The following is a 24,265-nucleotide window of genomic DNA, read 5'->3' as shown; positions in this document are numbered from 1 at the left end:
GTCTTGGTATCATATTGACAACAAAGCTACAGAATGTAGCAGGCTTCATCCAGACACAGATGTTACTTAGTTTGAAAATGAATATAGGGCTGACAAAATACATAAACAAAGCCGGAAAGTAACAGCAGAGTGTAAAAAATCCCACAACAGGCCGGGCTGATCGATTTCTTCCCAATTATATATGTGGAAATTGTCTAAAAATGTGAATCTATGCAGGTTACTTAAATACTGATCTTCTATAATAGACATTTTGTGAAAAGTAAACTGCTGTAGACCAATTCCAGCATGTCATCATTTCAAGAGTTTCATCAAAAGGTTGATGAGACTTGGGGACTCTAGGATTGAGTCACACATGTAGTCACCATCTGGGAATGGCTAAAGGCATTTCCCCAAACCTGAATAGGAAACTGATTGTGGTTGCCAGACAGTTAAAGGGCATCTTAATCTACATATTATTGCCTCCTACTGGCCAAACACCTGTACAGCCTTAGGCTAATTCCCCTAAACTGACAATGCTTCTGTACCCTTTGAAGCTTTACCCTTTGAAGTGTATAATCTCCACCTTGCCTTAGGACAAATTGTGTTAATAAAAGCAAGGGTCCTAGACAAGGAGGGAGTCTTCAGTTCCTTTAGCTGAAGGTCCTCTGACCCCCAATGCCTTTCAAAATTATATTTCGTCTCCAAACTCTTTATTAGTCTCTGGATTTCTATGTCATCTACACACAGCCTTTTCCAGATCCCTGAACCCTTCTTGATGCTGGGACAAGAACCCTGGCAGTAAACATCTTACATTGTTTTTTAAAGTGTATTTTAGTTTCTAACAGTTTGGAATGTGCCCCTCTCCTGTTCATAAACTTGAGATTGGTGTCTAATTAATCACCTTTATTTTTTCATGAAGAATGAATATATTTCTAAACAATGGTATATAATACTCTTATATATCACCATTATTGTATGTACTTTACCAGTTAATTATCTTTTTAAATTCTATTTTGAATTTTTTTTCTGAAATCTTGTGGAATTTGCCAAATAATGTAGCCATTTGTAATGATCACTTTTATTTCATTTCCATTGTTTTTTATAATTTACCATTTTCTTTTTAACTTTTGATGTTTTATTTTTTCTATATTGTCAAAATGTATTGTTAGTGCAACAAGTAACTCCTTTCCTTATGAAGGAGACCATTAACTTCAGTATATTTTCAGTAATTCTTTGGTTATTTGCTTTCAAGGCTTTGAATTGAACTGTATGTCCTAATGATTGGTAAGCTAGTTCTCATATAGTAGACTATTTTCAAGTTTCCTTTGTGCACTAATTATTTTATTAAAATAATAAAATCTTTGGATGCTAGAACACGACAGTGATGGTGAACACTGGGATTAGGAGTTGCATAGACCAGGGGCTCTGCTGTCTCTGCCTCCGGCTAGCTCAGGGCTTACACAAGTTACTGTAAAATATTGCAAATCATATTCTCTAACTTGCTGAAATGATTAAAAGGCACATGTAAAATATACCTTCGTGCCTGGCAAAGAATTAATATTAAATAACGGGAGTTTTTTTATTATTTTCTAAATTAACACTAAAGCTATAAAGATGGCATGCATAGAGAATAATGTTTCAAAAAAAGTATTCTCTATTTTTATTTATTCAACTTCATAGTGTTAATCTTATAAATAGTATAATTTAAGTAAACATTATATTGTTTTCTCTAATTGATATGATCAATAATGGAATGCTGTATCTAATAACAAGTGTAGCTATTTTGAATTTTGTGTGTAGGGGGGTTGCCTTTATTTTTTAGGGCAGTTTTAAATTCACAACAAAATTTCCCATGTGCCCCTGCACTCCCATATTATCAACATCCCCTATCATTGTGCCACATTTTTTTTTACAGCTGATGAATTTACTGTGATACATCATAATCATACAAAGTTCACATTACTGTTCACTCTAGATGTTATATTTTATGGGTTGGGGGAAATAATAATGACATATATCTATCTTCATGGTATCACACATACTGTTTCCACTGTCCTAAAATTCCTGTGTGCTCTGCCCGTTAATTACTCTTCCTGTACCCCAACACTACCAACCATTGATCTTTTTACTTTCTCAATAGTTTTGTCTTTTCCAGAATGCATACCTTGCATACCTGGACTCATACAGTACATACCCTTTTCAGATTGGTTTTCTTCACTAATATGCATTTAAAGTTCCCCCAAGTATTTTTATGGCTTGATGACTCATTTCTTTTTTATAGCTCAATAATATCTGTCTGTATATATTACAATTTGTCAATCCTTTCACCTACTGAAGAACATCTTGGCTGCTTCTAAAGTGGGGCAATTACTAATAAAGTTACTATAAACATCCATGTGTAGGTTTTTGTGTGATGTAAATTTTTTTACTCCTTTGGCTAAATACTAGGGCATGCAATTGCTGGATTCTATGGTAAAAGTATGTTCAGTTTTTAGGAAAGGACCAAACTGTCTTCCAGAGAGAGTAAACCATTTTCCATTCCTATCAGCAATATGAGAGAGTGTTCATGTTGCTCCACAGCCTCACCATAATTTGATGTTGTTAGTGTTCCAGATTGTGGCCATTTTAATAGGTGTGTAGTAATATCTCATTGTTGTTTTATTTGCATTTCTTGATGGCATAATTAGGCACATCTTACCAGCTGATTATTTGCCATCTCGTGTATTTCTTCTTTAGTAAGATGTCTGTTAATACTTTTGGCTCATTTTTAAATCAGGTTGTTGTTTCCTTATTATTGAATTTTTAAGAGTACTGTGCATATTTTGGTTAACTGTACTTTATCTGATGTGCCTTTTGAAAATATTTTCTTCTAGTCTGTGGATTGCCTTCTCATACCTTGACATTGTCTTACCCAAAGCAGAAATTTTAATTTTAATTAAATCCACTATCTGTGATTTCTTTTATGGAATGCGGTTTTGGTATCTAAAAAGCCATTGTTATACCCAAGGTCACATGTTTTTCTCCTATGTTGTCTTCCAGGAGATCCATTTTGAGTTTATGTTTCTGAAGAGCCTAAGATGAACTGTGGCAGTCATCTTTTGGGATGTGGATGTCCAGATGTTTCAGCTCCATTTTTTGAAGAGATAATTTTTTTCCTTCAATTGCATTAACTTTGGTTTTTCATCAACTATTAGTTGACTATATTTATACTAGTGGCCTAGTGCACGAAATTTGTGCACAGAGGGGGCGTTCCCTCAGCCCAGCCTGCACTCTCTCCAATTGGGGGGACCCTTTGGGGTTGGTTTCTAAGCCAGTCAGCGTCAAAAGCTGTGTCTCCTAGGCAGCCATTGGCTCCTCACAGTTCACCCAGATTTGGTTCTGATTGATCAGTTTCTATGCCAGTCAGTGTCTCTTGGCCTATCTCCAGGCCTAATCAGAGAGGTGGGGCTGATCAGTAGCCCCTGTGGAGGCCTGGAGAGAAAGAGAAAGAGAGGAGCGGCTGCTGGCAAAGCCGGGAGAGAAAGAGAGGCAACGGCTGATCAACAGTTGCCACCGAGGCTGCGGATCAGAACCTGCCTCTCTCCCCCCGCCTCTCTCCGGGCCTGATCTGCAGCCCCCTCGGCAGTCAGTGCTGGGTCGCTGCACCTGCTCTGGCGGCAGTCAGTGCTGAGTCACCACAGCAATCCAGCACTGTGCAGGACTGACTTCTGGTGTTTGGTCAGTCGTTACAGACCCTGGGTTTTTATGTATTAGGATGGGTTATTTCTGGGATCTCTATTCTGATGATCTCTTTGTTCATTCTTTTTCCAACACTACATGATCTTTATTACTGTAGCTTTATATTTAGCCTTGAATTCAGGTAGTATCAATCTTCCAAATTTGTTCATCTCCTTCAATATTTTCTTGTATATTCTGGGTCTTTTGCCTCTCTAAACTTTGGAATCAGTTAGATAATATCTGCAACATAACATCCTGGGATTTCAATTGGTATTGCATTGAAAATGTTGAACAAGTTGGGAAGAACTGACAATGATAGGGAGAGAATATCCTGCCTTATACCTCATCTTATGGGAAAGTTTCAAATTTCTCAAGATTAAGTATAATATTAGCTGTAGATTTTTTGTAGGTAGTTTTTATCAAGTTGAGAAACTTCCACTCTAGTCCTACTTACTGAGTGTTTTTATCTTAAATGAATATTGGGTTTTGTCAAATGCTTTTTTGCTTCTATTGAAATGATCATGTAACTTTTAGCCTGTTGGTGTAATTTATGACATTGATTTTCAAATGTTGAATCAGTCTTGCATACCTAGAGTAAATCCTACGTGGTCATGTTGTATAATTCTATCTATGCGTTTGTTTGTTTTTTACTCTACCTGCTAATATTTTGTTGAAGAGTTTTATATCTATTTCCTGAAATATATTGATGTAGTTTTCTTTTCTTGTAATGTCTTTATTTAGTTTTGGTATTAGGGTGATACTGGTCTCATAGAATAGGTAGAAAGTATTCTGTGTGTACCTATGTTCTGAAAGAGATTATAAATATTTGATATAATTTATTGCTTAAATGTTGATAGAATTCACTAGTGAATCTATCTGGGCCTCTGTAGAGACTTTACATTTAAAATAACTTTTAATTTAATTTTGGGAATATTCTAGTTAGAGTGATTGTAGTAAATATTTTATACCCTGTATATCCACATATAGTTTTTTATCATTTTTTACAGTATAACATTAATATATCATATTTTCTGCATTTGATTTTATTAGTGTATTTTAACTCAGATTTTCATTCTTAGATTTTTACTTTAGGTGGCTTGCTGGTGTTTATATATTGTTATTTTTAAATTTTAACCCTAATTCACATATTAAACACATTTATTGTACCCTAGACACATTTCTACACATTGGAGGTAGAGCAATGGATAATATATACTAGTCCATACAAATTTCTACTCCCATTTAGCTTATTCTAGTAGTGTGAGATAGATATTAAAAAAATAATTTTTGATGAAATTATTAAAAATCAACTACTTAAATCAGGGTAGAAGGACAGCAGATAAGGCTTATATATAATATTTTTAATAATTTTACAAAAATATATTTAAAAACTATGAAATTCAGCCATGGAAAGCATACTATTTAGTGTACATCATGGTAATTATAGTTAATAATACATATTGTATACTTGAAAATTGCTAGTAGATTTTAAATGTCCCTACCATCCACAAAAGACATACCTTGTGAGGTAATGGAAATGTTAATTAGCTTGATTATGATAATCATTTACAATGCATGTGTCTATCAAAATATCATGTTGTACACAATAAATAAATACAATCTTATTTGTTAAGCATACTGAAATAAAGCAAGAAGAAATTTATAAATAATAAAATAAAATATACAACTTTAGTTTTTAATATATACAGATTGTGCAAACATTACAATTTAATTTTAGAACATTTATATAAGCCCCCAAATATTATACCTATTCTATTAGCAGTCATTTTCCACTTTCCCCATCCTCAGCCCTAGGCAAACACTAATGCACTTCCTATATCTATAAATTTCCTTATTCTGATCATTTCATATAAATGTTATCATACAATATGTGGTACTTTGTAACAGACTTCTTTCACTTAGCATAATATTTTAAAAATTTTTCACATATACCATGTGTCAATAATTCATTCCTTCTCATAGTGGAGTAATGCTCATGCATTTTGTTAACAGAATAAGAAATTAATTTTGCTTCTTTTTAAAATCACATGATTGTTGGTATTTGGTACTTTTGCTCTTATGGTCTGATCATTTGGCAATGCCTATTAATGGATTAATGGGTTATTGAGACTTTGTTGAGTGAAAGATAACAGAGTGCATTCAGAGTTTGTTAGTCTTACATTTGTTTCTTTTGATCTCAAATTAATGATGAAATTTAGGCCCTCTGGAAAATGAATAGACTTAGGATTTCTGTATTTCTGTGTTTATTCTAAACTCATGGCTATAATTTTAGAATTGAAGCTATAAGCTTTCTCCATGTTTTTTGTTTATTTAAATATCTGCAATGCAGAACCCCCTGTAGCACAGATTTTCTGAGAGTGTAATATTTTTCTAACTTAGATAGAATTACAAATTAGATAATAACTTCTCTTTAAGGAGTTCTATTGTGATTGGCTTAGAGATAAGTAAGTGTTTATATATATTAAATATTCCTAAAATTTCCAGAAATTATATAAATTGAAACTTACTTTCAATGTGTGTGTGTGGGGCGGGGGGGGGGGGGGAGTCATTCAGGGGAAGAAGTGTTAGTATAGAAACTAACTCAGAAAACCCACAGATTGTAAGTTCACATAATTTAGATAATTCTTTGCAAGCAGAACAACTGACTAATTTTGGTTTAATAAAAAAAGTTGTCTTTTCTAGTTTATCAGTGTTAAATAATATACACATAGATTTCTTTTTTTCTACTTGGGAATGTTCTTCCTAAAATCACACTATTTTACTGGTTGAATAAGCTATCATTACATCTAAAAAAAGTGTATTAAAAATGTAAATTTGGGGTTTTGCAAATTGGATCATTATTTTAATATATCTTTAATTCAGAAATTATGAGGTTGCTTTTATTTGATGCCTACAATTATTTTATTCAACCAGGTAAAAATACATAAATAAAATATATTATTTTAACGATTTTTAAATATACAGCTTAGTGGCATTAAATACATTCACATTGTTGTGTAACCATCACCAATATTCCTCTCAAGAACATTTTTTTCATTTTCTAAAACTGAATTTTATAACCATTAAATAGGAAATCCTAATTCTCCCTTTTACCTAGGCCCTGGCAGCCATCATTCTACTTTCTATCCCTATGATTTTGACTACATTAGTTCTCTCTTAGAAGTGGAATCAGATAGTATTTGTATGTTTTGTGTGAGGTTTATTTCACTTAGTATAATTTCTCAAGGTTCATGCATGTTATAGTATATGACAGAATTTCCTACATTTGTAAGGCTGATACTATTTTATTATGTGTATATTAACATTTTGTTTATTAATCTGTACTTGGACACTTGGATTGCTTAAATAATAATTATATTTTGTTCCTTTTTTATGGTAATTGCATTTATTAACCAGAAGATAATAAAAATGAAACAAACAAAAAACAGATGCAGATCAATTCAGTTTTACAATAGATGTAACAGTTGGGTGAATTGTGTTTTATGCTGGTATCCAGTGATTGGATGAACTGGTCTGTTATGCCTCTTCCTCAGAGCAATGATCCCTGGTAGATTATACTAATCTATAATAATAACAGCATAATATGCTAATTAAACCGGACAGCCGAAAAACCTTCCGGACGTCCTTCCAGACGAAGCTGGGGCTGTGAGGGCTGAGGCAAGCTGCCGCAGCTGCAAGGGCCGAGCCCCTTGCACAAATTTCGTGCATTGGGCCTCTAGTTTATTATAAGATCTTCTTTTTGTCTTCTGTATTCTGATGCTTTACTATAAGGTGGCAAACATAATCTCTCATTGCCTTAGGAATTTCAAATTATGTATTATTCCTAGCATATTTAATTTTTGAGAATGTTCAGTCTTCTATTTTTATGCAAAAAGGAGGTTTTCTATTTATTCATTTTTCTACTCATGTTTGATTGATAGCTTATTAATTAATTCTATTATCTATAGATTAATTCTCCTAAATTATAATCTTTTATGTTATTATATACTTTTTCTTTCTTCTCTTCCAATTATTACCTTTGGCAAAACTATACATCAAGTATTTGTACATTAATAATATTACAATAGTCTGTGCATTATTCATAATTTATTATTAAGTTTATTATTAACTGTTAATCTTTTTATTCTAATGTTGATCTTATTTCATTGATTGCATGTTTTTATATAGTCATGTGCTACTTAATGACAAAAACCTGTTCTGAAAAATGGATCATTAGGAGATTTTGTCTTGTGTTAAGGTCATAGAATGTACTTTCACAAGCTTTATTGTGTATTCAACTACACAAGTGGCCTATGTGGTATATTCGTCAATCCTTGGCTGCTAGCTTGTGTGGCATGTTACTGCACAAAAATAAAAACAAAAACAAAAAACAAGACTAACTAAATAAAGCAGAAGAGAAAATAATGCAATCAACACATGATGTACATAAGATGTATGAAGCGCTGCCTGTGTAACACAGCATACTGTTTTACAGCAAACTTTCTTATAGATGGAATGAGTACACTCTGAAATAACAATAAGATGTATAGTATAGTAAGTACCTAAGCCAGTAACATAGTCATTTGTTATCATTTTCAGTATCATGTGCTATCCATAGTTATATGTGATACACTTTTATATAATTGTCAGCACAGGTTTTTTTTCTACCAGCATCACTACAAACTCATGAGTAATGTATTACCCCATACTGTCATGACAGCTGTGACATCACTGGGTGACAGGGATTTTTCAGCTTTGTTGTAATCTTATGGTACCACCATCCTGCATGAAACGTCGTCATTATGTGACACATGACTATACTTTAAAGTGGATTTCTGGTGTTTTATTAATTGTGAATACAATCTCCTGCCCATTCTCTGCTTCCAGGCAGATGTTTCTGACTATTAAAGAGGATGTAATTGAGGGTAGATGTTTGGTAGGTATGTTTTCTGGACTCTTTAAGTACTTTATTTGTACTAAAAATCTACATACATGTTTTAGTTACTCCCCTTTTAGTATTAGTTAATTCATTTTAGAAATTAGTTTATTATATTATATTTTTTTCTGAGTATTTTATAGGTTTCCACTATTTGCACTAAGGGATTTAGGTATATTTTCAGAAACCTTTTCGACTGTCTGATTCATCTAAAGTTCCCAGTGGAATCCTGGGTGCCCATATCACTTTCAACAAAAGCAATGAAAAAGAGCTGAAATGCCTCCTGACCTTTCTCCAAACTGATTTATCTAAAAGCCACACAAATGAACACATTTCCCAGAGAAATCAAGTATTTTATAAGAGATATCTGGCATTGACATATTATTCAATAAGACTAAGTACTTCCCAAGGCAACCTATTTACAGCATTCCTCAAAAGGAATACATTACCAACTGCTGAGAGAGCCCTCCTCATTCTAAACATACTCACAAAAGCAGGACTAGCAATGGGAGCAAAAGTATCTGTTAGCACTTTTTTAAATGTCAGGATTAAGACTAAAACATTATATTTTAAAAATAAGAACATGATTTTATGTATATACTAGAGGCCCAATGCACAAAATTCATGCAGGGGGCAGGGGGTCCCTCAGCCCAGCCTGTGGCCTCTCGCAATCCGGGACCTCTCACTCCTAATCGCCCGCCTGCTCGCTCCTTGCCACTTGGCTCACCCCTCCTTAGCGCTGCCATGGAGGCAGGAGAGGCTCCTGCCACTGCTGCTGTGCTCACCAGCGGTAAGCCTGGCTTCTGGCTGAGCGGCGCTCCAGCTGTGTGAGTGCATTGACCACCAGGGGGCAGCCCCTGCATTGAGTGTCTGCCCCCTGGTCATCAGTGCACTTCATAGCAACTGGTCATTCTGGTCATTCCTCAGTAAAGGGCTTTTATTATATAGATAATATTGTGAAATAGTCCCAGTTTCCTGTGACTAATTTAGAAATGTAAGCATCATAGTTCTTGTATTTATTTTTCAACATTTTTTTTCTGATGAAAATGTATTTGTTTAATATGATCATCCATTTTAATGTCAAATATTAAAAATAGTGTCAAATAATTTAAAATAGGTAAATAGCTTTCTGTGAAATGTTTTGAAATATCTATTAGAAACATTATATATATATAGTAAAAATAATATAGTGTCCACTACTTGCAGTTCCTTCACAATTATTGACAGGAAAAATGCAAAAATAAATTCAAACAGTGCTTTAAATTTAAATGAGAACATGGGTATGCACACATCGGCAGAGAATGGAGACAGAAAAGGAAAAAAATGCTAGCAGACTCAACAGAAACCTACTGAATGTAATTTGACTGCTACTTTTGGTAATAGAAATATACTAAACTATAAAATTATTTCTAAATTTTCTGATTGGTAAAATGAAACACTTTGTAGAATATTAATATCCTTCAAGTCTTACCAAGAATCTGTAATTCCATATAATAGGAATTTGAACATTTTTGTTCCTCATCTTTGATATGGAATTAGTAACATTTGATTTTTGTTGATGTGTGCTTTTTTATATAAAACATGATATATTGAGGACTCCTCTAGTCATCCAGTTATTTCTATATAGTGTCTGGAACCAAGGAAAAGAATGGAAGCTATAAGAATCAGCTTCTTTGGGAATTATAAATAATGTTGCAATGAAGACAGGGAGCTAAGTAAAATAAATCCGACAGACAGGGACAAATGCCATAGTTGTGTATCTTTTAGATGGCAATTATGATCAATAGACTTCTAAGTTTAAAAATGAACTTAGCCCCCCAAATATGTTGTACTATATAAAACTGTACATAGAACATTCCCTCCAGCCGCTGCCCTTTTACAAATAAGGAAAAGAGAACGCAGAACTTTGAAACCTTGGCTCACAGTATGGCGTCAGTTCCTCAGAGAGCCCTAGACCAGGTTGCATTTACCTGTATGTTGGCCTAATGATTTTTCATTTTTCTTGCCTCTCAAGTATAGAAAGATAAAAGCTAAATGGAGAAACAACAACCTAGGTTGTTTAATAAATTGTGTTTAATTTATACTTCAGAAAGAACAGTTAATGTCAAAATCTAGATGCACACAAACACATTTCATGAGCCTATCTTTACACTGATTTTACAGAATAAAATCATTGGGTGAGAGTTTCCTCAACTCCATTTCCAATCTGCAAGCATATTTGCACTTTGATTTATTATATTCTCCCTTCCTTTGGTTATAGCAGAGTAGAGGGTTTGAACCTGTTTAAAGGAACTCTGTCCACCTATGCTCTGCATCTCACCCACTGGACAAGAACGTTCATCGGAACCTCATTCTACCTCCTGTATAACATTTCTCTTTCCCTCTCTGGGCAATCACTCCTGTGATCATGTAAACATACTCATCTCGCTCTCGCTTTAAAGGAAGTTTTCTTTAAACATCTTACTGTTCACAACGACTGCATTGGCTATCTCCTCTTTTGTACAGTAATTATGAAAGAATGTACTATATATGTCATCTCTATGTCTTCACCTCTCACTCACCTCTTAAACTATTACAATGTGATTTATAGTACTTACATTGCTCTAAAACCATCAATGCCCTCTTGATTATTACACCCAATAAACTTTTCTCAGTACTATTCCTATCTCATTTATCCAGTGTCTAATACTTTTAACATTTCTTCTCCAAACTGATTCTGTATTTCTAGCTACAATCTACTCTTTTGGTTTATCTTCTTCAATGTCCTTTTATAAGCTTCACTTCCTAAACACATGTGTGAATGATCGATCTTCAGAGTTCTTTCCAAGATCTGTGTCCCTTTATATTTCCTGGGAAGTCATTCATTATCATGGTGGCTTCATTAATCATCTGTATCTTGATGACTTGAAATCAAACAGAGTAATATTAGTGCTAATGCTCAACCCACATATCTAGCAACTTTTTGCCATGTTAAGTTTTATGCTTTACAAAGTCCATGAATCTTGATTACAAAAATGATTGCAATTTTCCTTTTCTGCTGCCTCCTTCAGGCCCCCTACTGGAGATTGAACCAGACACCCAGGCATGTGCCCTGACCTGGAGTCTAACCAGTGACCACTTGGTGTATGGGTTGACGTTCAGCCACTGAGCCACACAGGCCAGGCTTGAGTACCATCTTTCTATCATTATCACTTACACCAGCTTTTCCTATCATGTTTATTAATAAATTACAAAGTCCCACGTATTCAACACATAAATTTTTCTAAAAACATAGGATACTCATTCCCTGGATTAACTAAACAGCTTTCTGAATAATCCCATTATCTCCAGTTTGGCTTCCCTCTAATCCACACTTCACACTGAGATCAGAATGATCTTTGTGATGCAAATACAGCCATGTCACTCTGCTCCATAAACCTTTCGAATGATTTTCCCTCTGAGCTTAAGGTAAAAGCCACAAATCCTGATGATAGTTTGTAAGGTTTTCTCCACCTATTTTTTTAATCTTTCTCGTTTCTCTCTAACCCATTATCTCTTCTACAAAATGGAATCATCCTAAATGTTCTTAAAATCTCTCACTGCATCACAAATATTAAAAACGGATCACACTCCTTATTTCTCTTAAGCCTGCTTCATTAGTTATGTTCCTCCTTCTGGAATCCCTGTGTCTCTTCATTTTATAGGCTATAGGCTATACCTTCTGTGTGCCACCTTAGCATGCTATAGTTCCTCTACCTTGGCATGTAGCATACCATAGTGTAATTACTAATTGTCAGTCAACTCTAAAATATACCATTAGCTTTATAATGTCAGGACCATCTTTTTCTTGTTTTGTTTTGTTTTTGTTTGTTTGTTTGTTTGTTGTGTGTGTGTGTGTGTGTGTGTGTGTGTATCCCAAAACAAGCATACTACCTAATAGTAACAACTAAATAAATATTTTATAAATAAGAGAATAAAGAAATATTTGATCTTTGAAGTAGAAGTCAGGTAATTTAAATATATATTTGTTTTTATATACTAGTATTAAGGTGCATGCGTTTTTTTATTTTTTTAACTATAGTTGGTATACAATGTTATGTTAATTATATTAGTTTCATGTGTACAATATATTGAGTTGACATATTTGTACCTTACAATAAGATCACCTGACTAATTCTAGTAATCATTTGTCACTGGGTAAACTTACCCAGATGTACTAGTAAAGGGTGGGCAGGCTCTAGTAGGAACTGCTCCGAGGTCCTTAATGTTTCTCCATATATTTTCTTGGTTTTTGAGAACAAGCAGGCTTTCTTTCAAACTATCCAACCTACTTCTGGGTTTTTCCAGGCTTGTGCTGGGCCTTGCCCTATCCAATCCCTTTTCTGGGTCTTCTGGGTTTGCTCTTATCCTATCCGATTCTTTCCCCAGATTTTCCCAGGCTAGGCTCCTCCACTCTATGGCAGCATTTGGCTCCTACTGGGCATGCCTCCAAGTTTTGCCTTGTCATCTGGTCTCTACTGTGCATGTGCCTACCTCCCCCTGACCGTCATGGCTTCTACTGTGCATGTCCTCAGCAAAGGACTTTCCCCCACTGTTATTTTTTGTTGTTGTTAATCCTCACCTGAGGATGTTTTTTTCCACTGCTTTTTTGAGAGAGTGGAGGGGATGTAGGGAGGGGGGAAGAGAGGGAGAAGAAGAGAAGCATAGATGTGAAAGAGACACTTTGGTTGGTTGCCTCCTGCAGGTGCCCAGACCAGGGCCAGGGATCATCCTGCAATCCAGGTACATGCCCTTGACTGGGAATTGAACCCACAACCCGTTGGTGCATGGGTCGGCACTCTAACCACTGAGCACACCCGCCACTGTTGTATTCCTGCTGTTCCTGGGGACATTGAAAAGCCTGTCCAGCCTCACTACTTGGAAGGAAGGGATAGTAATCCCCTTATGGCAGTGCGGCTGCCTCCTGGGGAGCATGTGCAGCTTCCTAGGAAATCAGCCTTAACATTTGATTCAGCTCCCTAGTTAATTAGGCTTAATATCTGAGTCCATTTGCTCCCTTCCTTTGTTAATAACTACCTACCTACACTAACATTATCTTCTAGAAAATTAGCTTTGCTCTATCCATGACACTCTTGAAACATTACAAAAATGTTTTTTATACAACTCAAGTCATATTTCACTTTTATTGATCAATGAGTATAGGTTTAGATTAATAAAAACACATACATTAATTATTTTTAAGTACAAATATTAAAAATGGATCACACTCCTTATTTCTCCCTTAGTAATCTAAATTAAACCTCTATAATGCAAGATATTGAGTAGTCAGGGTTGATTTTGTTATATCATTTTACCCACTTGGCATTATTTTCTTTTTAAACTATTTTAGAAGTTGTATTTTTCAAATGTGTATATTTTGGCATACAGACTTCACATACAATATAAAATCAGTTTGAATATTTTAGTAGGTAAGAAATGTCTAAAATGTGTTATTACAAAATTGTTTTGATATGATTGTGATTCTCAATATATACTGTAATTCATCTTCATCCATTGTTTGGGAGAGAATTGTGTATGTTTAGTGATAAATCGATTACTTTACGAAGATTATTTTCAAATTCACTTATGTTCTTGCTATAGAGAATCAAATGAGTATTAAGGACTGGGGATTTCTTTTGTATCTAAGCAAGTTCTGCATTTTCAATCTAAAGTGCAGTTGCAAGAATTTTCACCAGATGCAATAGCTGGTTTCAGCACTTTGTAGAGTTGGTTCAATTATTCAACTAACTATGCTTCTGAAGCTTTCCCGTGCGCTCTGCTGAGATTTGAGACATTAACTCTGAGAAATTAACCGCCTGTGTTAACTAGAACTCAGTAGAGAATGCATACTATTACATATTAAAGAAATAACCAGAGAGAGAATAAAATATAGTTTTAATTTTAGAGGACACACAACATAAGAGTGATAGAGAATGAAACACAAATATGTGTAGTCCTATTTTGACCTGCCACCACAGGAAAGAAGTTAAAGCATATTTAAAGTACTTGCCATTATGAAAAGTGACTTTAGCAAACATCCTGACAAAGAGAGGCATATCCGTTAACATAATTAAAAAGAAACACAAGAAGAAATGGCAAGTGGAGTAAAAGGCTAATGAAAATTTATATGTAAACTGACTGTATCATCTCAACTCTGCAGTTAAAAGAATCATAATCTAAATGTAATACTAGAGACATAATTAAAAATGTTGGTAAATAAATCTATGAATCATTTTAAGAAAACTAAGTTGCCTTTAATATATGATTGAATACCACTTTTAATTGCAAAATCCCAAAGCAATATGCATAATATCAAGGTAATATAAAGTCCAAAAATAGCATATTTGTTTTACAGTAACTAAATATAAACAAATAAACAGCAAATTTTAAGCAATAGAAAACAACAAAGAGGTCCAATTTTATACAATAGTTTCTAAAACTAGCAGTGCAAGACAGCTGCGCTTGGGTCAGCACATAATCCTACCCCCTTCATCCTCCATGTCTCCTCCCAAAATGGATACATCTTTAGGCGGCAAAATCCTCAAAATTATAAGAATATGTTTGTACTGGCAGAGAACCAGACTAAGGAATCAGAAGGCAGATCAACATAAAAATAAAAAATGCCCAAAGAGTAGATTTCCCCATCAAATCCTTTAGGATATCATCATGCTAAGGCCCTTTGGAACAATCATAAATGCAAGGACAATTGACAAGAAAAGCAGACTATCCCTAACAATAAAGAAAAGCTAAGCAACATGAAGCAATGAGAGAATGAGAGAAAAGAGGAAAGAATCTTAAATGGAAGTAGAAACTTAAGAGGAAGAGACAAAGAAATTCCCCTTTTTCTAGGCCCCTCACCTCCAATGGTAAACAAAAACTCAGGGACTCAAAACTACAGATATTAATTTCATGCTCTGCTTTTAAGTTTATGAGTGAGAATGACTGATGCTGTACAAATGTTTTTAAATTCAAGGAGCAATAGCCAAAGCTGGCATGTTCCCACGCTTCAAAGTCTAATGGACTTCCCTATAAGAATAAAAAGTCCTTCTTATTAGGTTGAGGAAACCTACTTCAGACATCTCAATAACAACGTGATATTTCAGAATGTAAAGAACTAGCATTTGCAATTTGTGCCTTATTGTATTGTTTACACTTTCTCACTGTGTGATTTTATATTTGTTATTAAAAAATAAATGAGGAATTTTATTTATATGACAGCATAGTTGGTGTGCTTCCACTTTTAGGTAGATTAGAAAAAGACATAGAGCACTGTCATTCCTGAATTAACAAGAACAAACTGGACAAACCACCAAGTAATCGTTTTTATTATGCTTATCAAAAAGCTGAAGACACAAAGAAACCTAAGTAAAAAAATTCCAGAAATGGAAAGCCAAGAAAAAGCAGGGAAAACTAGTAACAAAGAAATAGAACTCAATCAGGTCACTGAAACTCTATGGTGACAGTATTTTCATCTGTTAAATGAAAGGTTAGGCTGGTTTAGGCCTCTAAAATTTCTAAAAATAGATTTCAAAATAATTTGCACAGTCAGTAAATAAACAATGCTTTCCTTATTTACCAAATCATTCAATATGTAGTCCAATGTATTTTTTTTGTTTTAATAGGCTAAAATATATATTATCAAGGCTTATGATAAAAACATAGAACTTTACATTTTGACAGATGTTTGTGCTATATTTCATTGCTGTCAGTTAAATGACTTTAAAAGTATAATGTTTTAGAACAGGAAATGATAGGATAAACTGGAAAAATCACCAAGATGTGAAATTTCCACTACAATAAGTTAAATATAAAGAAATTTAAGAAAGAGAAGCAGGCTCAATAAAATTTTAGCAAATTGTATTTCTGGTTAAAGCATCATTACTCTTTTCAAATAAAATAAGATTAATTCAATGAATTAGGTACTATACAAGAGGCTATTTAAGGTAGTAATTTGCTGTATGTTTTGGCTTGTTATAGAAAAAACTTATTTCATATAGTTCTATAATATACTATAAAATTAGGAAAACATTAGGTACGCAATGAAATAGCTACCTTTGTCAAATTTAAACATCATTAACTTTTTGATTAAGTTATAATTTTAATGTTATAGACATTAGCTCATTTCCCATAAACTTGACATTTCAATATGTTCATTACATCAAAACATAGTTACCTATAAAATAGCTATTTTGAAGGTTTATTCTCTACTTGTAATTAAAATATGATTTTTGTTTATTATAAATAGCTTTGATATTTTGAAAAAACTACTTGCTTATCTGTGTGGTCTTCTCATCTGAGTATTGTTTTCCAAGCACTTTAATAATTATTACATTTATTTCCAAGAACTTTAATGTAAGGAGATTTAAAGAAGCAGTCTTACTAATCAATTTCTTCATCACCTAATGCTATTGAATGATCTCAGAAACCTTATTTATATAAAATAGGAATTATCAGAGGCTAATCATTTCTATACTACATATTTTAAATATGATATACTTTAATTTTCTGACTGATGAAACATATTTTGCTCTTTATTTTTATCCTCTGTTACTGTAAACCATATTAATTGCCCTTCTTATGATACTGTTGTAAATTAATCTTGTTATGAATGACTGGAAAGGAGCAAAGGAAAGGCCAAATATTAAAGGCATGTCCTTTGTGCAGCTTTGCCAGGAAGCTGCAACTTAACACTCCCCAGATCTATTCCCCACAGATCGCTATGGGAAGGGACTGGACAGAGGAAGAACAGACACATGCCCATGAAAGTCTGGGTGACATGGGAAGGTACTTGTCTGTCAGTCACACCTGGAAACAGGACATTGGCCAGAGTAGGTGTGGCCACTGCGAGCACAGGAAGATTTGAGATATTTAATCTTCTACACAAAGAAGTTCACTCTCTTGGTGCACGCTCTTGCCCTCTTGCGTCTTGGCATGTTGAGCTTGACTATGGGGTCTTATGGGGCCCTGCATTCGCCCACAGGCATGTGGACCCCACACAGTGGATAATGGACTGCAACTAGCCTAATGCTAAACCAGACCCAGCTCCACCCTGGAATGGAAGCTGTGGACACTGGCTTTGCTTCAGGCTCTACTGAATCCCCAGCTGCACGTCTTCCAGGACTCGATTAAGGAAAATGGGACTTTAGGAACCCAGAGATGTAACTCCATAAAAATAAAGCTTTTGACCACATCTCATCCTCCCATGGGGGCCTCCAGAAATGTTTATTCAACAGTATCCCAAGACTCCCACTAGCAATGGAGAAAGATCAACCACACTTTTCTATGATAACACATAATTAAAAAATGTTAAATATCAATATTTTCTTATGGTTTACCCTAATATATGTTTCACTTTCAATTCTAATGTTGTAAAACATAGACAGAATGTATTTTGTGCAGAAAAATTTTGTGGAAGGTAATTAAAAAGAATATTAGCAACGGCTATATCATATTGTGAAATGAAGGATAATTTGAAAATATATTTTTACTTGGTGTTGTATCCCATTTCTAAAATGAACACATGTTACTTTTATAATCAGAATAACTTTAGTTTTTACTGATAAAACATACCATGGAATATGAAGCAAATAATATAAAATATCATGTATGGGTTCTCCTTTCAGCCACTGCTGGCTCTGAACTCATATCATGGCAGAACTCAGTTTATGCTTGAATATACATTGTGTATAATTTTGTCTATATAAGAAGTACCACATCATGTTTCCAAACTTCACTTAGCGTTTTCTGAGCTATTTATTGTCACCATTGTGTCAGAGACTGGTCTTCACCAAGAAACCATACTGTTTCTCCTTTCTGAGCATAGACATAGCCAACAGTTCCTAGTCTCATGGGTAAATATGATAATATGAATTGAATTCTAGCTAACTGCTATTAGTGAAATTGATGTGGGTCTTTCCAGGGCTTTTAAACATCTGTTTTCTGTCTTCACACTCTCTTGTTCCATCAACCTTATGATGATAAACTCTAAGAGATGATGAAGTCTTCTGAAGAAAGAAGCCTCTGTAAATAAATCATCACATAGAGGAGAACCAATAAGGAACTCCTTACTGACATAGACAGTTAAATGGCCAAGAAAATAAACTTGTGCATTTTGTGTTGGTGTAATTGTTATTACAGTTTTGGCAACTCTTTCTAATATAGCTATTAACCCAACATGTATTGGGGGAAAAAAGATCTTCTCAGAAAAAGTCAATTGTGAAATGATTAAAAAGTGCAAGGTATTATAACATTTGAAAAATGTATAAAATGAGTTACAAAATCATAATTGAAATATTTTTTAGGATGAGTGTCATTATGGACACTACTATTTCCTTTTGGAAGCCCTATAATATATCATGGGATATCAAGATTCTCAGTTTTACATCCAACAGAAGCTTTGAGAATAGTTAACTTCAGCAAAAACAAAAAGTATAGCTCTTTGTGTATCATTAGTAATTACTTTACCTCTGTTTTCTACACATTCATGCTCTACTTTACAAATCCCAGTTGTTCATCTTCTCTCAAACAATTTGTGTAGCTCTAAATCAACTCTCCATGTGAGTCCTGTTTCTGAGAATGATGAAGAAGCTTTGGGCTGACCAAAACTCTTGTTGAAAAAGAATGTGAAATAAAGCTATAAAATGGTTCTCTAAGGCACACCTGAAGTTATTGCAGTTTTGTTTCCAGGCCACTATAATAAAGTAGTAACACAATAAAGCATCATTATCTTTACTGGTGGGAGATCTTGCCTTTCGTTTGTAAAAAATGCAACACCTGTGAAGTGTAATAAAGAGAAACTCAATAAATTGAATTTTGCCTATATATTATGTGAAAGCATTAAAAACAGTTGGCGCACTAAGACTTCAAGGAAAACAACTAAGAGAAGGGAATGCGAAGGAGAAGAAAATTGCATTCTTCAGCTATATTTTCCCTAACAAAACACATATCAGTTCTAGAATAAGGGCAAGTGGTTTAAAGATCCTGCCAAAACACCCATCAGATGGCAACTACTAAGAAGCAGAGACCAGTGTAGCTTTTGCTGGTTCACAGGGATAGAGAGACATAGGGATGTGAGGGGCAGGTGATCCTGTAAGAAGAAAAGAGTGAAGAATTGAGCTCTACATTGCAAAAATAAATAAAATAAAATAAGATAAAATAAAATATAAAATAAAAGGTTAAAATTTAGAACCTAACTGGTGAGAGGCCTTGTGTATGACAGGCCCTTAGCTGAAATACTAGGGCTCTGCTCTAGGTGCAAACCAGATGTCAACATGACTAAAGCTGCAAGTCAGCCTTGAGCGTCAGGTTCTTGAGGAGGATTAAAATGTTCAGCCTCCACTCTACCTGCTTAACAACAACAGCAAATGAAAACACTGTTTGGAGAAGTCAGCAAGAACGTCAAAGCACAAGAGTACACATTAACATCAGCCAGTTACCTTCAGAGCTGCTGCCATTAGATTGACATTTTAATGTAAGCAGTGGAAGCTTCAAAATAATGAAATAAAATTTCTAAATGACTAAAAAGAAAAATGATCCTAGATTTACATACTCAGTTAAAACACCCTTCTATTGTTTAAGTAAAAATATGTCTAAAAATAAGCAAATGTAGAGACATTTGTTGCCAGTCTATATATGACAAAATGTGGTTAAAGTTCTTCAGACTAAAGGAAACTACTTCTGACAAAGGCATAGATATGCAGGAAATAATCAAAAGCTATCAAAAGGGCAAATGTTAGGCAAATATAACTCAAAATTGACTGTACAAAATAAATAATTTTCATTATGTAAAATAGATTTAGATTTAAAATACATGGCAATAGTTACACGATAAGAGAGCAGTGTTCAAAGTATAGGTATACATACCCATTAAATTTATTTGAATTGCTCTGAATTTTTTTCCGTTTCATTCCTTTTATTCTTGCTTTTATAATGAACTAATTGTGAAGCATTTCTAATAATGCCTTACTATTATTTTTTCTTATACCTTTGTCCAAAGGCTATATAGGAAGTCCAAATGAAAATGAGTTGTTAAAATAATTTAAGATTTCTATTTCCTTCAATAATTAAAGGTAGTAATCACAGTCTTCAATCGAACCTCAAATTGAGCTGACCAAGCCTAGAAATAATAAATGAAGGTGAAATTATTTTGGCAATTTATACTATCTTCTGAATCAATGTTCAGTTCTACCCATTGCCATACTCCTATATACTAGTACTTACCTGGATAACCACATTTTAAGAGGAAGGTAACCCATTAAAGACAAAGCATGATATGAGATAAGCACCAGTTATACACCATATATTATCATAAATAATGATAATAATGGTATCAAAGGTCAAAAAAATGACAAAGTACCCAAGTTATCATTCAAACTCAGAAGTACCAAATTTAGGTGTGTCAAACTCTGGGATCTCTTTCCTTTCTACAATGCTAAATATCCAAGAAAATGATGTATTGTCTCCTTTACATTAAAAAAAACAACAGTAAAGTTCTGACCTCATCAGACTTTTTGGTGGAAATATGAAAAAATATTAGATGTCTGTCACAAGTGTGTTAGTTTCCTAGGGTTTACATAACAAATTACCACAAGTTAGGTGACTTAGAAATACAGAAATTTATTTTTGCACAGTATTGGGGACCAGAAGTCTGAAACCAAGGTGTTGGCAGGACCATAGACCTATAGAGTTTCTTGAAAACGTGTTCCCTTGCTTCTTCCAAGCTTCCAGTAGTTGACGGTATTCCTTGGCTTATAAATACCTCACTCCAATTTCTGTCTGTCTTCAAATAGCTCTCTGAGGTTTTGTGTTGTGTCTCTATCTCCCCCTCCGTACAAGGACGCCAGCTGTTGGATTTGGGGTCCACCCTAATCCAAATGAGCTTGTATTAACAGGATTAAATTTGGAAAGACTATATTTCTAAATAAAATTACATTTACAGACACCAGAAATTGAGAGACCAATGTATCTTTTTTGGGGGAAGGGACATAATTTACTCACCATACTAAGCCATCTTGGGTTTTTGGTATTTCTATGAAAAAGAAATACAGTCAGTAGATTTATTTTTGGGCAGTCTCTAAATACTAGTCCTGTCTTAAACTGTTATCTATGATGATTTACAGAACACTTTCAGCTTCGGAATGCATTTCCAAACCTCCTCCTATTCATGTTATAGGCTCAGGTTTTATGTAGAGCCAAGTTGATATGTATGTACAAGTAAAATGGTACAATACTAGTAGATGTCTAAGATAGGGAGCTGTGGATCCTAAACTATAAATTTATTTTGTGGAAGAAATGAAAATACTGGACTGAGTCACCTATATGCACTATATTGCCCAGTAGGTGGGTTAATTAAATTAAATATCTTTTATTTGACAGTAAGATCAGAGTTAGATTTTCTGTAGATTCAGGTCTTCCTTGGGGATTAAGTGATGGACCCTAAGAACTTTGAGAACCCATTTTATTCTTTATTCATAGAAATCTGGAGTTATTTAGATAAGTGGCCTTTATTTGATTGTTAGTCAAGCATATTTTCTTTTCTAATTGTTATATGTTACTAAATAGATCTCTATTAGATACACTGAATCTCTGTATTTTGCCAATATTTCTCAAAAATAGCTAAAACTCACTTTTAATCACTGTATTTTTCTTTAGATTTGCACTTCTGCCCTTTTCTTGGAATCCTGAATTCTGTGTTTCAGGACACCAACCATGTGTATTTTCCTCTCATAACTTCCACTAATTCAACATTTTATCAACTTTTTTAATTAAAAAAATTTATATAGCTAGATTGACTCATGCTTGTGAATTTTAAAATTATCCCTAATACATGTAATTTTAAATATTATGTTATTGATTCATATTGGTGTTTAAATTTACCTGTGAAAATATCTTGAGAATTTTACCTTATGTTTAATTACTTAAAGTAATTTTATTATTTATTTATTTGTTTGTTTATTTATTTATTTATTTATTTTGAGAGAGAGAGAGAGAGAGAGAGAGGAAGGGAGAGAGAAGGAGAGAGACATCGATTTGTTGTTGTTGTTGTTCCACTTATTTATGCATTCTTTGGTTGCTTCTCGTAAGTGCCCTGACCAGGGATGGACCCCACAACCTTGGCGTATCAGGACAATGCTCTACTGAGCTACCTGGCCAGGACCCAAAACTTAAAGTAATTTTAAATTGTTTAGTTACTTAGTACCAGTGCTTGGTATTTTGCTATTTGTTTTTGAATTTTCAAAAAGAAAAATAGAAAATGCATGTGCAAACATTTTGTTACCCATTTTCACAGTCAAGAATCCTTCTCCTACCATTAATCTCACTTCTCAGTACTCTCTCCCTGCAGCTGAATGTTACTTACTTATAATTATAAGTGTTTCATGGACTCCCTTATTTAATTTTATTCCTAGAAGTGGGGACAAAAGTATTATAAATGAATACTTTCTTTATACCTCTTTCCCATTTGATTTCAATAAATTACTTTCCCTGCCGGAAGCCGGTCCATCCTTGCTGCTTGACACAGTCGCTGCAGGGAAGAAACATCTGCACAACATATGTTTCAAGGGACCTGGCATATATGGCATACTGTTCTTAATATGTTTGCTCACCTTCTTGGCGCTATGTGTTTTAACCAAGGTCACCTCTCCGAGAAAGGTTGTTTCCCCAGGTAGGGATTTTTCCCTGAAGTTAGGGAGGGAATAAAACCCCTTAACTAAATGCCAGGCGGGTTGTTAATCACTTTAACTATGAACAATCACCCTTAAGCTACATAATCTTTACTCCCTGGAATGGAGATAAGAAACGCCCTAACCTTTGGAATAGAAATTGACAGGATTAAAATCAACTGGTATATATCGCTTCTCGGCCTTTTGGCTAAGATCAAGTGTAGTATCTGTTCTTATCAGTTTAAAATCAACTGGTATAAATACAGATGTAACAAGACAATAACACACAGAACTTGGCTGGAGATCCTGGCTAGAGATCCTGTCTAGGCTGCTGATGAACTGAATGCTGTCTCCGTGTCATTCCTTCTTCGCCGACTCCTTCCACACCTTTGGGGACCCCTGGACCTGCTGGGGTTGGACCCCAACATTTCCCTGACTTTATAGCTTCTTAGTATTCAGATGCTCATTTTTATGTACTAAAGCATAGTATTAACAATTTGAATATCTAGGATATGTTATGATGTGTAACAAGGCTAGTATTTATCTACTCAGAGGGCCTAGCGGTTCCTACATGGTGAGGGGCATTGATGGTGAGCAGGCAAGTATTTTTTCAAAAGGCCATTTTCCTAGGTTGGATGTTCCACAGCAATGGAAAAGGGGAAGGCAAGGAGGAATAAAGTACAAGTAAGCAATTAGGTTTGGCATTTAAAGATTAAAACCAATTGGATAGGAATAAACAGCAGCTGGCCCTAGGACATTGGAGTTTAACTATTATATAAAGAAGCAGATTATGTTTTCAATGCAAGGAATCAAACTACTGAAGGGAGTTTGGAGCAGGACATAAAGAATGGGAATAATGTGAAGTCATGAGCAGTCCTTACCATGATTAAAACAAGATTATGCCTATGATCATGTTCAAGGGAATTGCTCCTGTGTTAGCCTTAAAATCCCTCCT

General features: G+C 34.3%; 1 pseudogene; it reads left to right on the top strand.

Moving 5' to 3' along the window:
* Window positions 1–23,498: 23,498 nt before the first annotated feature.
* Window positions 23,499–23,598, top strand: LOC111827005 (annotated as a pseudogene).
* The last annotated feature ends 667 nt before the right edge of the window (window positions 23,599–24,265 follow it).

Source organism: Myotis lucifugus, unplaced genomic scaffold (genome assembly GCF_000147115.1).
Source record: "Myotis lucifugus unplaced genomic scaffold, Myoluc2.0 scaffold_118, whole genome shotgun sequence".
Classification (NCBI taxonomy): Eukaryota; Metazoa; Chordata; class Mammalia; order Chiroptera; family Vespertilionidae; genus Myotis; species Myotis lucifugus.
This window is presented reverse-complemented; position numbering and strand designations above follow the sequence as displayed.